Here is a 17,698-nt window from a genome sequence, read left to right on the forward strand (position 1 = left end):
TGGATAAACATATGGATGATAATGGAATAGTTTAGGTTAGATGGGCTTCAGATTGGTTTCACAGAGCTAATGCAACAAGAACAGAATAATAAGGCAAGGGTAGAAAGAGAAGAAACCAAAAAAGGAAAAATGGAAAATGCAGAAGATTGTTTTCCCTAGCCCCAAAGCATCATAACTATCGAAGCTTATTTGAAGAAAACAACAAATGCTGGAGATCACAGCAGGTCAGACAACATCCATGGGGAGAGTCACCTCGACTTGAAACGTTAGCTTGCTCTCTCTCCATGGATGCTGTCTGACCTGCTGTGATCTCCACCATTTGTTGTTTTCGGTACAGATCCCAGCATCTGCAGTAATTTACTCCTTATTTGAAGAAAGATATACTACCATTGGAGGAAATCCAGAGAAGGTTCACTAGGCTGATACCAGGTTTGGAGATTGAGTAGTTTGAGCTTGCACTCATTGGATTTCAGAAGAAACAGAGGACACCTTACTGTTCAATACGGCACTTAACAGGGTAAATGTGAAGAGGTTGTTTCACCATGTTGGAGATTCAAGAATCAGAGGACATAAACTCAGAATAAGGAATCACACGTTTAAGGCAGAGATGAGAAGGAATTCCTTTCTCTTACAGGATGGTGAATCTGTGGACTTCCTTAGTGCAGTGTGCTTTTGTGTACGGGTCATTAATATATTCAAGGTTGCGATAGATTTTTAATTAGAAAGGGAATCAAGGGCTACGGCGAAGATGCTGGAAAGTGGAGCTGGGATGATCAGATCTCATTGAATGCAAAGCAGACTTGATGGGCTGAATGGCCTACTTCTTCTCCTACATCTTATTATCTAATGAATTACAGCCTGATTTTATTGTATCCCAGATAACAAGGTGTAGAGCTGGATGAACACAGCAGGTCAAGCAGCATCATAGGAGCAGGAGGGCTGACGTTTCGGGCCTAGACCCTTCATCAGAACTAGATTGCAGCTACATGCATTATCTTTGAAAGGCAGAGCCCTAGATGAGCTGTGATTGTACTTTATAGATGCACGAGAATGTGCATCCAATACAACTGCATAATGTGCAGATTATGGAAATGCACATGTACATCCATCAGTGGTTTTGCACAGCAAATCTGACAGGAATATAAAGACACATTTTTGTCGTCACTACATGCTGGGCAATATGGTGCTTCAAAACTTCCACCTGTTGTAGAAACAAAATGTTTTTCATTTCATTTTAAACAATGGACAATTTACCCTATCATGTACTAAATCAGATCCATGGAATTGGCATTTACAATTCACAGAGGATTTTGTTGCAACTGTTCCTAAAATTGTTCAATTCAGAGGCTTTCTCCGTTACGTCTGAAAAATACTGTATTGATTATTCAGTGGACACTAGTCTATCAGGTGTCTGTGACCTAGGAAGTGAGCTGAATTGCTCCAAAAGATAAGGAGCTAAGGTATTTCTTCTGTACCCTAGTCACAAACAGAGTTAACCAAGGAAGTCTAGATTCTTGATGTGAATCTTGTTCCTTTCATTAGATCAATTACTTCTTTCCAGTTCCTGACAAATTGTTATCTGACATTTCTACATCTGATTAAGAATAAAGGTTTTAGTGCTTCTCATTTATTTCTGCTTCCTCAGCTGGAAGTACTGACAAAATTCACAGAAGGCAATGTCAAGGTTGACGAGAAGGCATAATCTTTCCACTATCTGAAACTGTATGTCGGTTAATCATAATTAGAGGACAATTTATTGATGTAATTAAATATCTTGCAAATGGCACACCGCCAAAGCGCGGAAAGTTCAGTATGCTGATGAGCTTAAATCTCAAATTCAATAAAAATGAAAATTTTGCAAAAAAGTACCAATGAATTACTTTGTTATACAGGGTACCAACTTTGGGACATCAAGCAGTGAGCCACCCATTGCAAGACTCGTTGCTTCTGACCTGCTTTTGTAGCCATTGCACTTATGTGGCTGGTCCAGTTCAGCTTTTGGTCAACAGTAGCCCCCAAGATGTTGATAGTGGGGGATTCAGTGATGGTAACACCTCTGGGTGATGAATGGTTTTGTTAAATTATGGCAGATTCTTGCCACTTGAGCCTGCTTACACTATAAACATTAGCTCACAGAACCAGCCTAACACACGCTTCAGTCCAGCTTCATACTTTCTTCGTCACAACCATTCTTACGCAACAGGAAAACAATGCTATTCAATCCTTTTCCAAATCAGCTTTTGCACACATTTCAGTTTCGAACCACTGCATCCATCATACTCTGATCACATTTTATTTTTGAATTCATAGCCCCATCTTCCTGACTTGCCTAGCTACTCTACTTTCAAACTCAAGTCCTGCATTACTTGTGGACAATGTTGTTATATTTTTCGTGAACTTTTGCATAATCACAAGGCCGTTTGCTATTGCTGAAAAATGTAACTTTTAGTTTGGATGCCAGAAGTCACTGATTGTGATGCATTTGGAGGTATTTCTGATACATAAGGCACTTTAAAATAAAGGTGGAACTTCCCTTCTACTATATCTGTGCAACTTACAGCATTTTTGAGTCTGCCTCCATGGAAAGACCTTCATTTTGCGTCTGTTAAAAATGCTGCTGGTTTTTTGTTAATCACTCATGGGATGTAGGCATCATTGGCTGGGCTAGCATTTATTGTCTATCCCTAGTGGCCCTTGAGAAGGTGGTGGTGAGCTGCCTCTGGAAGTAATGCAATCCATTTGGTGTATGTAGACCCGCAATGCCATGAGGAAGGTAATTCCAGGATTTTGAATCACTGACACTAAAGAAATGGTGACATATTTCAAAGTTAGGATGATGAGTGACTTGAGGGGAACTTGCAGGGGGTGGCATTCCCATGTATCTGTTGCCCTTGTCCTTCTAGATGGCATTGGTTGTGGATTTAGAAAGTGCTATCTAAGGAGTCTTGGTGAATTTCTACAGTGCATTTTGTAGATGGTGCTGCTGCCGAGCATTAGCGACGGTATGACTCAATGTTTGTAGAGGTGGTGCCAATCAAGTCGGTAGTTTGTCATGGATGGTATAAAGTTTCTTGAGTAATGTTGGAGATGCACTCCTCCCATTACACTTTTTCAAAGAGGTGCAATTTACAAAACAGCAAAGCTGGGAAGTAGAGTTTTGAAGTACCTGGACCAGAACTCTGCAAACAACAGAATTTAGTTTCCAAAGTCCAGTGGGTATTCACACCCTGTATTGTTGGAATGACACATCCATTTGTTCATTTGAGCTCATCTGAGTCATTGAGAGTCCATGATTGAGTGGGGACCATCTAGTTTTAATAGTAGACCCACAGCTAAATCTCGGAATGGGTAAATACATAAATGGCAAGCCTCTTGTAATGAAATTCTCAGCGAAAAAGGCTCACATAAAGTCAATCTTACAATTAGGTCGGGAAAGCAAGTGTGGCCTCACAAGAGAAAACTCGCCACTCGTAAACCAAGATCCTGGCCAAACCAGGGTATTTGCCGAAGAGTGTTAAATTGAATATCAAGAATAAATGTGACGTATTTTCTTCTGTTTTTCTGGTTCATCAGAAGGAATCTATATTTATATAATTATATCTGGAATTAACTGTTCCAAGGTAAGATTTTATCGTCTTATATTTATTTGTTGTCTGAGAGATAAAGTAACTTCAACAATGTGTAGGAGGCTTTGAGGAAGCTATTGAAAGACTGGAGGACGGCAAATCAGAGAATTGTGAAAGATATCAGAGCACAAGAGAACTCATTGTTCTTATCATGAACCACACACTTAATGCAACTAGATACTGGAAGATGAAGGCTCAGTCCTGAAGATTACACACACAAAATATTTATATAGGATTACAAATACCAGAGAATCAAGAATATCAATGAAAACTAGAAATATAGAACACAGTTAGGATCAATGACTCTTCAGTCAGGTCAAGTGAAACAAGCTCTAAAACAAAATATTCTTTGCTCTGTCTCACTTGGAAGTCTTAAAAGAGTCCTCCTATTGTACCACTGTGAATTTATATATGAACATTAGCCGTCCTTAAAGACTATCTCAAACTGTATCTGAAATTCAAATGATGATGTCCTAGGACACGGGGCAAGGAACTACTACTCACCATGCATTTGCTATTGCTATTGCTTTATTACCATAAAGGTAAAGAATGTTTGTCCAAAACATAAAGATGAACAATACCAGCCCCTCAAGTGGGTGAACTCTCACTTCTCCCCCTCCTGTTACTTGGCAAATAAGATTGAAACCTAAGTCTGAGGTTTAAGACAGTATGGTAAATCAGAGATGGTTTGCTCTCTCATCACCTTTTTGTTCCATGTAAATATAATTCAAAACAATTCCTTTATCCTTTTGTTTATTCATATTAGGCAGACTACAGCCAGTACTCAGCCAGTCTCTGTTTGCAAAACGCAAAACACATACAGTAGTTGTGGTGGACAGCATTTGCTGAACAATCCTGAAATGTTAATTTTTACACAAACAAGGAATTTAAGACAGTCAGTCAAGCTTTTAAAATAGTCAGGCTATGCTTGCTAGAGGCAACATATATTCATACAAAGTGGCCCATTCTCTGCAAGCAAAAGTAACATTATCAAGCGTCGTGCTTTTTTTAATTAATTTGAAGATTGGAAACCTATAATGCTTTTTCCATCGCAACACCTTGAGCAAAATAATCAATTTTCCAATCAATGTGCAAAATTTTCTCCCAGAGTAAAGATCGTGGAGGTTGTTTGAAATTTGGCATTCTTCTGTTTGCACTGATAAAATGTAATACGAAATGCTTCAAGAACATGTCACTCTTTCTTTGGTAAAATATTACTCTACTTACTAATTCTCTTATAAAGAGCAGAGATAAGTCTGGGCCACTTGTTTAACTTGGGCATGGCTAAAGCTGAGTGTTAGGTTAAGAAGTCTAACTAACTTCACTCAGTAATAGCTCAAAGTATAGAATTGGTCACCTCAGAGCTTATTTTGCACACTCTGTTGTTCCATTTAAACACGAGGCACCAATCACTGAGTTCTGCAAAACAATAAAATCAATTTACATACTTACAATCCGAGAACCGCACAGCACAGGAAGTGGCCATATGGTCCATCATGCCTGTGCTGGCCCTTGAGAAACAATGACTGAATCATAGAATCATTTAGTACACAAGAGGCCCCTCAGTCCATCGACTCAGTACCTACACTAGTTCCACTTCCCAACACCATATCTATAGCCTTGAAAGTTATGACATTTCAAGTTAGGCATGTTGATAAGTGTTGTCGAAGTGCAACACCTGTTCCTGCTCCTTCCCTCTCACTTCCATCCAAGGCCCCAAACAATCCTTCCAAATCCCTCAGAGATTCACCTGCACTTCATCTAACCTCATCTACTGTACCGATTGCTCCCACGTGGTCTTGTCTACATCAGGGAGACCAAATGCAGACTCGGGGACCAGTTTGTGGAACATCTCCGCTCTGCACGCGCCAACCAACCCAACTTTCCGGGCACCATCCATTTTAACCCCCCTCCACCCCCCCACCCCTCCCCTGGTAACATGTCCATCCTTGGCCTCCTCCACTGTCAGAGTGAGGCCGAATGTAAACTGGAAGAACAACATCTCATATTTCGCCTTGAGAGCTTACAGCCCAATGCCCTGAATATTGACTTCACCAACTTCAAAATCTCTCCACCCCCAAACTGTTTATCTTCCGACTCAGCTATCTGCTCCACCCTTCTGACTGACCAAACAGAATAACCCAACCTGCATTCATTTCACCTACCCTCCCACCCTCAGCCCCACCCCCTCTGTATTTATTTCTGGGCTACCCTCCCCCTTCCCAGTCCTGAAGGAGGATTTTGGCCCGAAACGTTGACTTCCCTGCTCCTCGGATGCTGTCTGACCTGCTGTGCTTTTCCACCTCTACATTTAATGATGTTTCAAGTGTTCATCTAGGTACTTTTTAAAGGTTGTGAGATTACATGTCTCAACTACCCTCCCAGGCAGTGCATTCCAGATGGCCAGCATTCTCTGGGTGAAAAGGTTTTTCCTTAAATCCCCTCTAAACCTCCTACTTTTCACCTTAAAAGTGTACCCTCTTATTACTGACCCCAGATGAAGGGGAACAGCTCCTTTCTATCAACCCTGTCTATGCCCCTCATAAACTTACACATGTCTATCAGATACTACAAAACTGCTAATTCTGAAGTAATGTTGCCAGTCTCTGTAACAAACTTTAATGGTATATGCAAAAGAGCTGGCCAATCAAAATCAAAAACCTGTGGTCCTTGTCTTGTTTACATAGTCATGTTCCATAACGTTCCATTAGTTACACTGGCCTCAAGAATTATTCTTGTGATTGGAAAGGAAGATCCACCACAGCAGTAGGCATTGGTCACAATATTCCAGAACCCTCTGGATTCCAGGAGGGTTCCAGAGGATTGGAAAGCCACTAATGTGATGGTCCTGTTACAAGGAGCAGGTTTGAACAGGCTGATTAAAATACCAAAGACAATCAAACAATGAAAGGTTTTGTGAAAGGGAAAAATTTGGACAAATTTGCTAATGTTCTTTGAGGATATAATGAGGAGAGTTGATACAAGGGAACCAGTACATGTAGTACATTGGGATTTCCATTGACATTCAGAAAGGTTACAGGTACAAATTATGAACTCACAGTATTAAGGTAAAGCATTACCATGGATTGAGAATTGGTTCATATAGAAGGCAGAGAGTGAGGATTAATGAATCTATTTCAGGTGGTGAAGATGTAACTTGTGGAGCATCAGAAAGATCAGTCCAAGGGTATCAATTATTTACCATCCATATAAATAACTTGGAGGAGGGGGCAGATCATAAACAGGAATATAGGTGGAGGGAGATTGAGGATGAAGTGGGATTGAGGGCTACGGGTGCAGCAAATGCAATAATATCGAACTGAGAGATATGGGTAAAGGAGGATTGAGGAGAAAGTGGGATTTACGGATATGAGTGGACAGAACTGATGAGGTGATGGGGTCGAGGGGTATGAGTGGAGAAGGATTGCAGAGAAAGTGGGACTGAGGGATATGAGTGGAGGGGGACGGGGCATAATGTCAGATTGAGCAATATGGGTGGAAGGGAATGGTGGAGAAGGTAGGATTAAGGGACATGGGTGGAGAAGTCGGGGTGAAAGAGGTTTAGAGAGATCTCCCCAGATATGACGAAATTGAGGGATATGGGTAAGGAGAAAGCGTGAGAGAGAGAGAGGCTGAGGGAGACCTTCCCAGATACAAGAGTAAGAGAGAGGGAGAGGGGTTTGGGAGACTTTTCCGGATACAAGTGAGTGTGTGTGAGAGAGGGATGTCCAAACTGGACAATGGTACAAAAACAGGTGACATTGTGATGAGGACATAAGGAACATGCAAGGGGATATAGATAGGTTGAGTGAGTGGGCTAAACCTGGTCAGATGGCAGTTTAATGTCAGAAAGTGTGATGTCTTGCACTTTGATAGGAGGGATCAAAAGGCAGATTTTATTTTAAATGGGGAGGGACTCCAAAAAAGAACAAAAAAGATATGTGCATGAAACACAAAGGTTAGCATGTGTAGGCTCAGCAATCATTAAGAAAGGAAATGGAATTTTGACCTTTATTCCTAGGAGTTTGGATTTTGAAAATATGGAATTGTTGTTCCAACTGATCAAAATATTGGTGAGGCCAAACGTGGAGTATTGTGCACTGTGTTAGTTTGTATATTTAAGAAAATATGTACTGGTTTTGCAGGCAGTTCAAAAGAGATTCAGGCTTATTTCTGGATGAAGGGGTTGACTTTTCAAGAACCGGCCAAGCAGGTGAGGCCTTTATTCATTAGAGTTTAGAAGAATCAGGGGTGATCTTATTGAAACATACAAGGTTCTGAGACAGTTTGACAGGGTAAATGTTGAGGAAATGTTTCAGTTAGTGGGAGAATCGTGAACTAGGAGATATAGTACAGAATAAGGGACCCCAGTTTAAAACTTAGATACAAAGGAATTTCTTCTTCTTGGACAGTGAATGTCTGGAATTCTCAACCCCAAAGAGTTGTGGAGGCTAGATCACTGAAAGTATCTAAAAGACATTTTCCATCAAATAAGTGGAGCTGCAGGACGGAAATCTTAAAATTAAATCTAATAATCATAACGAAAATGGTGTTTGATATCTTTTGCAAAAAAAAAATCCACTGTGTCCTGATGCATACCACAAGAGTTGTCTGACTCGAGAAAATAAATTATTCAATGGAGTGAAATGTGACTGGTGAGAATAAACAGCTCACTTGTCATCAGCTTGAAAGTTAATGTTTTTCCGAATCGTGTTTGATCTTTGAAATATCAGGAAGTTGACAATGCTGGGCCAGCACTAAGACGAGCTGAGGGCCTGGGCAGATCGGTCATGATCTTGTTGAATGGTAAGGCAGACTCGAGAGGCTGAATGGCCTATTCTTTGGTTCTTTTGTACAGTCAAACTATTTCTACATGTTCTGAGTCACAGAACAGGTGTAATTGTAAATCCCATTTCCCCATAATACACAATCGCATCAGAACTTTTGTTTTCTCCGCTGCTTTGCATTATGTTGACAAATGTTCAGGACTGGCTGCCCAACTAGTGGCTAAATCTTATTAAACCATTCAGCAAGATCATGTGTCCTAATTGTCACTGTTCAAATCCAGCCCCATAAAGGTGTTCTTACTACTATTTCATCAGAAACTGGATCATTTCATTTCACATGAAGCATTCATATTAAGGGTGGCATGGTGGCTCAGTGGCTAGCACTGCTGCCTCATGGTGCCAAAGACCTGGGATCGATTCCAGTTTTGGGTGACTGTGTGGCGTTTGCATATTCTCCCTGTGTCTGTTTGGAGTTTCCGCCAGGTGCTCTGGTTTACTCCCACTGTCCAAAAACATGCATGTTAGGTGGACTGATCATGGTAAATGCAGAGAAAGGCTAGGGAGCTGGGTCTCAGCGTGATGTTCTTTGGAGGGCCAGTGCAGACTCAATGGGCCAAATAGTGTCTGTCTGCATTTGTAGGGATTCTATAAGCTTGAAGAGAGGAGCATCACTTTTGTGCTCGATTCCAATTTCTCATCACCTATGTGCTGTGTCACCCAAACTGGTTCACCATACAGCAATGCCTTGATTTGAAAATGTTCATTCATCCTTGCTTTCAAATTTGTCCCTGGACTGGCCCCTCCGTACCACTTTCATCTCCTCCAGCCCAACTGCACTTAAAAATCATCATCCTTCTCCACTATTGTCCCCAGTTGTCAGTGTTCCATTGTTTCATTGTAACTGAGCCCCCAGTTGCCTCCGCATGATCTGGAATTCCCTCCCTACACTATTCTGACTCTTAATCTCAGTTTCCTTCAAGCCACTCTTCAAAACCTTTTTCTTTGACCAAACGTTTGGTCATCTGACTTAATATATCTCTTATGCGGCCTGGTATCACATTTTGATTCATAAAACCCCTGCTGCAAATTGCCTTGAGATGTTTTATTACATAAAGGTGCCATGTAAATATGTGTTGTTATAGAGATGTAACAAAAAAAAACTCTATGTGGGAAAGAGCACTGAAATAACTCACTGTTTCATTTAATCTCTCCTGATACAATTAACAAACTGGAAAATGATGGTCAAACATGTTAGCTTATGTTTCAGGTCAACTACTTTATTTTTTTGAAGATTTCTCATCGAGTCGGTTCCTCTTTACAGATGCTGCCTGACTTGCTGAGGGTTTTTAGCAATCTCTGGCTTCAATTCAAATTTCCAGCATCCACTGTATTTTGCTTTTGTACACAGAGTCATAAAGCACGGAAACAGACCCTTCAGTTCAACCAGTCCATGCCGAACATAATCCCAAACTAAACTAGTCTGACCTGCCTGCTCCTGGCCCATATCCCCCCAATCTTTTCCTATTCATGTACTTATCCAAATGTCTTTTCAACATTGCAATTGTGCTTATGTCCACCACTTCCTCAGAAAGTTCATTGCACACGTGAACCACCCTCTGTGTAAAAAAAATTGTCCCTCATGTCTTTTTTAAATCTCTCTCCTCGCACCTTAAAAAAATGTGCCTCCTAGTCTTGAAATCCCTCATCCTAGGGAAAAGGCATTTACCACTAACCCTATCCATACCCCACAAGATTTTATAAACTTCTGTAATGTCACCTCAAAAACTCCTACACTCTAGTGAAAAAAGTCCCAGCCTACCCAGCCTTTCTTTATAATTCAAAACTTCCATATCCGACAACATTCTGGTTAATCTCTCCACCTTAATAATATCCTTACTATAACTGGGCGGCCAGAACAGGGAGCAGTACTTCAGAAGAGGCCTCACCAATATCCTGTACAACCTCAACATGACTTCCCAACTCCTATACTCAAAGGATTATTAATGAAGGCAAGCACACTAAATGCATTTTTAACCATCCTGTCTATATATGACACAAGCTTCAAAGTATTATGTACACAAACCCCTAAATTGACTTACTTTCTCTTTCTCTCACAAGGTTTCCATGATTAGTTGTGTAACTGATCCCACTTACATAAATCTCCGTCTTCATTCATTTTATGTTTTCAGATGTGCAAATTGCTTTCCTGCAGCTTTTACATGTTCTTGTGGAATCTAGCGAGCGAGTTTAATTTAATTATTTTTTTCCTCTTGTTCCATAGCTATTTGGCAGTCAAACTCTAATTGGACTCTTCTCTGGCTGAGTACTATGCATGAAGTCCCTGTTTATTTTCCACATGAATGATGATTGAGAATTGTTGCCAGACGCTTTCTGTGGACTTTCATCTCACTGATTTGAGAGAGATTTTGTTTTAGACACAGCCAAATACAATCAATGCCAAATTAATTCCGTCTCATGTGAGACTAAAATGTTGCTCTATGAAGTTGGTGTTGGAGGGAAACAAGACAGAGAAGGAACTCTTGGAAATGCAAGCTATTTTCTCAGATAGAAGATGCATACTTGGCTGAGTGGGAATGGCTGGGAGTAACGGAACCTATCTAGTGGAAAGCGACAAGATTAACATTGTGTTCATCCATTCAAAAGCTGCCCAATTTTATTTTTAGGAAAGGCATAGAATGGATAGTTAATTGGATGTCCTAAGTTTCCCATTGAGTGAATGTGTTTGAACCGAAAATTTCTATTGTAAATTACTTTAGTATCATTTTACACACGGAGATTTGATTTAAATTAAACATCATCAATTTGTATAGAACATGGAATATAGGACACTGGACCAGAAATAGGCCATTTGGCTCTTTAGATCTGTTCTACTATTCAATATGGCCATGGCTGATTTGATTGTGTTCTCAGCTCCAGTCTCCTTCCATTCCCTTCCCATAAACCTGACTCCCTTGTCTATTAAAGAAAAAAATCTATCTTTCAACCTTGAATAACCTTCTGGGTTAGGGAATTCCATACCCTAAAAATCCTTTTGAGAGAAAAGATATTCTCCTCACCTCTGCTTTAAAAGGGAAACAACTTATTCTTAAATGATGTTCCCTTGTTTAAATCTCCCACAACAGGAGTGGAGGCTGGTACAATTACAACATCTAAAAGGCATCTGGGTGGGTATAAGAACAGGAAGGGTTTAGAGGAGTATGGCAAATGGGACTAGGTCAGATTGGAATGGCTGGTCGGCATTGATGAGTTGGACTGAAGGGTCTGTTTCCATGCCGTATGACTCTATAAGTAGGATTGTGATAGTTGTTGATTTTAATTACCCTTGGGTAGACTGGGAAAAAGGTAGAGTGTGGAGCACAGAATTCCTGCAATGTGTCCAGGAGAACATTTTGGAACAGTACAATTTCAATCCTGCTGGGGAGGAAGCTGCACTGGATCTAGCTGTAGGAAATGAAGCAGGACAACTGGAAAATGTCAGAGTTGGGGAGCATTCAGGAAATAGTGATCATAACATAAGAAGGTTCAATAATAAGTTGGAAAAGGATAAAAATCAGTCAATGAGTAAGGTCCCAAACTGGAAAAGGGCAAATTTTAGGGATCTTAAATTTGAACTAGAGGATGTTAATTGGAAATGCATTTAGGTGGATAAAACAGTGGATGAAAAATGGTAGAATTTCAAAAGAAAGATGAATAGGATACAAGCCAGTTATATATCTATGAAAAATAAATATGCGGTATCCAAAGCTACAGTACCTGGATGTCTAAAGATAGTGATGAGAAAATAAGGAAGCAAAAGGAGTCTTATGCTGCATACCAGTACAGTAATAGCAATAGAAATCAGGAAAAATATCTCAAATGCAGTAGAGGGGCTCAGGCTGGAATAAGGAAGGCTAAGAGGAAGCAAAAGGAAGGGAATGGCAGGCTGCACAAAAACAAATGCTAAAATGTTCTTCAAACGTATTAATTATAAAAAGTTAGTGAAGGATAGAGCGGGGCCCATATGTAACAAGCAGGGTAAACTTCTCACTGAAGCAAAGGATATGGCAGAAGTACTAAATGTATACTTTTCCCCAGGTAGACAGAGGAAGCACTTCAGTGATACCTTCAAGGCTTCACTGGTGAAGTGCAGCATTCCCACAGACACCTGGGAATCACTGGCCCAAGATTGTCCACACTGGAGGAGGAATATCTGGGAAGGCAATGCAAGACTTGACATCAGGAAAAAGTGGAAACCAGGTGAAAACAGCGAAAGGAGCGAGCTGCCACACCAATGCTCCTCCCACCCCTTCCCATGACCACGTTTTGCCCAAGTGTGGCAGAGTCCGTGGAAGATACATCAGACTGCACAGCTACTTACGGACTCACCCAGAGAGTGGAAGAGAGTCGTCTTCATCTGCGAGGGACTACCAATGACGATGACTTTGCTTCTGTCTTTACCAAATTAGAAGATATTGATAATGGCCCAGTTGAAAGTGGGTGTTGAGCAACTGAGCAGTATAGTGATAAATAAAGAAAAGGTGCTAAAAATGCTGGCAGCACTCCAGGTAGAGAAATCGCCAGGCCTGGATGGGATGTAGCCTGGATTACTGAGAGAGGTAAGGCAGCAAATCGCAAAGCCACTGAAAGAAATTTTCCAGGCCTCTCTGAACACAGGATTAGTCCCAGGGGTCTGTAGGATTGCAAATGTCCCACCGTTGTTTAAGAAAAGGGCAAACGATAACCCAGGGAACTACAGCCCTGTCAGTTTGACATCAATAGTGGGAAAATTGATAGAGGCAATAATACGGGATAAGGTAAATATACACATAGAGGAAAATAAGATAGTACAAGTCAGTCAACATGGCTTTGTCAAGGGCAGGTTATGTCCGACAAATTTAACTGAGTTCTTTCACAAAGTGACACAGGTATTGGATAACGGTATGCTGTGGATATTGTATATTTATACTTTCATAAAACGTTTGATAAGGTGCCACATGGCAGCTTGGTTAACAGAGTAGGAATGTTTGGGATTGATACATCCTCAGCAGCATGGATTAGACGTTGAGTAAAAGTAGGAAACAGAGGGTAAATACAGATGGACATTTCTCAGATTGGAGACAAGCTGAAAGCAACGTTCTCCAGGGGTTGGTGTTGGGACTCTTTATTTTTTTGACTTATATAAATGATTTGCAGATGGACATTGAGGGCAAAATCTCTAAATTTGCAGATGATACTAAGCTGGGGAGAATCTAAGTGACTTCAGAGGGAAATTGACAAATTGGTCAAATGGGCAGACACCTTGCAGATGAAATTCATGCAAACAAATGTGTCACATTGCATTTTGGTAGAAGAAACACAGAGAGACTGTACAGGCTCAATAGTACTACTCTGAGGGGAGTACAGGTGCAGAGGAAACTTGAGGTTCATGTGCATAAGCTCTGAAGGTGGCCAGGCAAGTAGAAACAATTGTTAAGAAAGCTTGTAGGAGCCTTGGGTTTATAAACAGGGATACAGAGTATAAAAAGCAAGGGAGTAATGCCACACCTTTACAAATCATTGGTCAGACCACATTTGGAGTATTGTGGTCAGTTCTTGGTAAAGCCCTGGAGAAAGTGAAAAGGATATGTACTAGAATGATGCCAGGAATGAGGGGTTTTAGAAAAAAGGAAAGATGAGTGAAATTGTGTTTATTCTCCTTGCAGGGGAGAAGATTAAGAGGTGACCTTACTGAGGTGTTCAAATTTATGGAAAATTTTGGCAGGGTAAAGAAGCATATTCTCTTTCCTCTAGTTGATATGTCAGTAACCAGTTCTGAGGAAGGATCATCGACCCAAAATGTTAACTCTGATTTCTCTCTACAAATGCTGTAAGGCCTGCTGAGCTTTTCCAGCAATTTCTGTTTTTTTGTCACAATTTCAAGATGGTCAACAAAAGGGCTAGGAGTAAGATAAGGAGAAACTTCTTTACTCAGAGAGTTATTAGGATTTGAAATGCACTGCCTGGGAGAGTGGTAGATGCAGATTTCATTGGAGGTTTCAAAAGAGAGCTGGATATATATCTGAAAGAGATGAATTTAGTGGGTGACTGACATATGTTTGGAGAATGGGACAAGTAGGTAGGTATTTTGGGTGCCAGTTCAGACATAATGGTTCAAATGGCCTCTCTCTGCTTTGTAAAAATCTCTGTTTCTATGGAATTTAACTACATTACATTCAATCCCTTATCCATATAATTGATATTGTTTGTAAATAGTTGAGGATGCAGCACTGATCCCTTTAACCCTAATGACAACTTGACAAACCAAGAAAGATCCATTTATCCCTATTCTCTGCTTCTTGTTAGCTAACTAATCTTTTACCATTTATGTACTGCCTTTATAGGTGCACCATAGAAAGCATTCTATCTGGATGCATCACAGCTTGGTATAGCAACTGCTCTGCCCAGGACCATAAGGAACTACACAGGGTCGTGAACACGACCCAGTACATCACCCAAGTCAACCTTCCATCCATTGACTCCATCTACACTTCTCACTGCCTTGGAAAGGCAGCTAACAAAGACCCCTCCCACTCCAGTTATAATCTTTTCCAACCTCTTCCATCAGGCAGAAGATAAAAGCTTAAAAACACACACTGACAGGTTCCGGAACAGCTTCTTTCTGGCTGTTTTCAGACTTCTGAATGGTCCTCTCAAATTTCAAATCTAATGTTGATCTTGCTTCTCGTGCACCTTCTCTGCAACCATAACTTTGTATTCCACACTTTGTTCTATCACCCTATAATCTTTGAATGGTATGATCTGCCTGTACTGCACGCAAAACAAAACTTTTCACTGTACCTAGGTACATGTGACAATAATAAACCAAATCAAGCTTCTACTTAGGTTGCACCTTTATTGAAATAATTGGATGGATGAAATTTGCCCCTTTGAAATCCACGCTGTTATGACCTACAAATAATTAGAAAGTGACACCTACCAGGTAATAGGAGTGACAGTATGGGGACACAGTTGTAAAATATCAAGTCAGATTTTAATCTCAATTGAAAAGCAACTGAGCTTGTCTATATTCCACAATCAAATATATTGGAATCACCAGAGTTTTGACAAGTCTCCGACTGTGTTCTGAATTTCTATGGTTCAGGCTTGTATGATATGATCACACCATAAAAATAGGAGGAAGAGTAGGCCATTCAGCCCGTCGAGCCTGCTCCACCATTCAAGACTGTGGCCGATCAGCTATCCCAATGTCAAACTCCCACGCTATGCCAAGATCCTTTGTTATCATGCGTAATAAGAAAACTATTGATCTCTGTTTTGAACATTCTCAATGATAGAGCTTGTGCAGTCCTCTGGGATAGAAAATTACAAAGATTTTCCACTCACTTAGCAAATGAATTCCTCCCTCATCTCAGTCCTGAATTACTTGTCCTTTATTCTGAGCATACAGGCCCAGTGTCCTCAGTATCTCCTCATAAGACAGTCTCACAATCCCAGGAATCGATTTAGTGAACCTTTGCTGCACTATGGCAAACAGATCTTTCGTCAGGCAAGGGCATCAAAACAGCACACAATATTCCAGTTATATACCAGGTAGAAACATATAGAAACCTACTAAAACCTTTAAATTTCTAACAGGGTAAATGCAGGAAGGATGTTCCCAATGACCAGCAAGTCAAGAACCAAGTTTAAGGATTTTGTGTAGGCTATTTAGGACTGGGATGAGGAAACATTTCTTCACCCAGATAGTGCTGAAATTCTCTGTGGAATTCTCTGCTATAGAAAGTGGTTGAGGCCAAAATACTGACTGTTTACAAGAAGGAGTTAGTTATAGTTCTTTGGGCTAAAGGGATCAAAGGGTACGGAAGAATACAGGAAAAGGGTATTGAATTAGATCTTCAGCCATGATCATGTTGAATGATGGACCAGACTCGATGGACTGAATGGCCTACTCCTGCTTTTATTTTCTATGCTTCTATATTGGTGCATTCTCACCAGTGTCCTAATACAGCTGAGGAAAAACCTCTTTACTCTATATTCAAATCCTCTTGCAATAAAGACAACTTGCCTTTTGTCTTTCAAATTTCTTGCCGCACCTGCACCTTTCAGTGATTACAATAAAACACCTAGGTCCCTTTGGATATCAACACTTTCCAATGTCTTAACAGTTGAAACTCCTAGGATATGGATCTCAGAACTAGTGAACACTATATGCCTGAAACGTAGAGTCACTAACACATGAGAGGTCATTTTATTAATCCCTCAGGTAGTGTCAGTATCATCACAGTAGACTTCTGATGGACTCACGTCAACATATTACAATCCAGAATTATGAAACAGAATTTAGTTATGAACAGTAAATTCTACCAGCCTTCTTCAAGAGTATGAGAATTGTTTGTTTTTTTTTTCTGTACCTTGCTGACAATTTTCTGTTCCAAAATAATCAGCGACAATTATATCAACTTTGCTATAACAAATAATGACAATTTATTATTTCCTATTCATCACTTGGCATTATTTAATGCCTGCAAAATAATTCATTGTCCTTCAAGTCTGGACACAACTATGCAGCAAGCTTAGGCACTTCTACATTGTTAGAACAAAATCAATAACAGATTGTGTACACAATAGAGTCATAGAATCATACAACGGTTTGAGTTTATAAGGAAAGGCTGGGACTTTTTTTTTTAAGATACTGTCCAACATCAATGAGCTGGGGGGTTTCACTGTTTACCCAGTTCAGTAAGTGGAGATTAACAGAACAGAAAAATGAGCATGTCCTATCGCTTTTTCTTTGGCCTCCAAACACTGGTAGCACAATATTTCAATTTTTTTTGCAGAAGTAGGAATGCACCATTTTGACATATTGCTGATCACACAGTGCCCAAGTTGAAATACTTTACCCAGTACGTTTCCACTCATTCACAATATACGTCTCAAATCAGTGATGCCACCTCCTGCAGTTGCATTGCTAAGATCAGCTGCCCCATTTAGCTCACAGAATTAAAACATAATTCTATTATATCAGCCTTGAATCAATGGTGGTTATCTCACCTGTCAATCTGGGGAAACCTGAGAGAATAATGTAGACTGAAATTACAGTGCAGAACTGAGGAATTGCTACAGTATCACTGATACTGTCCTTTGGTTATACCCCTGCCTTCTCCCTTGCATGGACAGTAAAGCTTCCAAACCAGAATTTCAAAGAGTAATAGGGTATCTGGATGAATATTTTCCTCTCAAACAATGTGACTATTATTTGATAGTTTATCACAATGTTCCTTGTGG

At 40.3% G+C, this 17,698-nt stretch overlaps 1 protein-coding gene across 2 annotated transcripts in view; it reads right to left on the minus strand.

Annotated features, from left to right (window-relative positions):
* Nucleotides 1–17,698, minus strand: part of LOC109924430 (protein kinase C-binding protein NELL1-like) — a 219,048-nt gene that overhangs the window by 194,357 nt on the left and 6,993 nt on the right. The window lies entirely within an intron of this gene.

This window comes from Rhincodon typus, chromosome 17, assembly GCF_021869965.1.
Source record: "Rhincodon typus isolate 14 chromosome 17, sRhiTyp1.1, whole genome shotgun sequence".
Lineage (NCBI taxonomy): Eukaryota > Metazoa > Chordata > Chondrichthyes > Orectolobiformes > Rhincodontidae > Rhincodon > Rhincodon typus.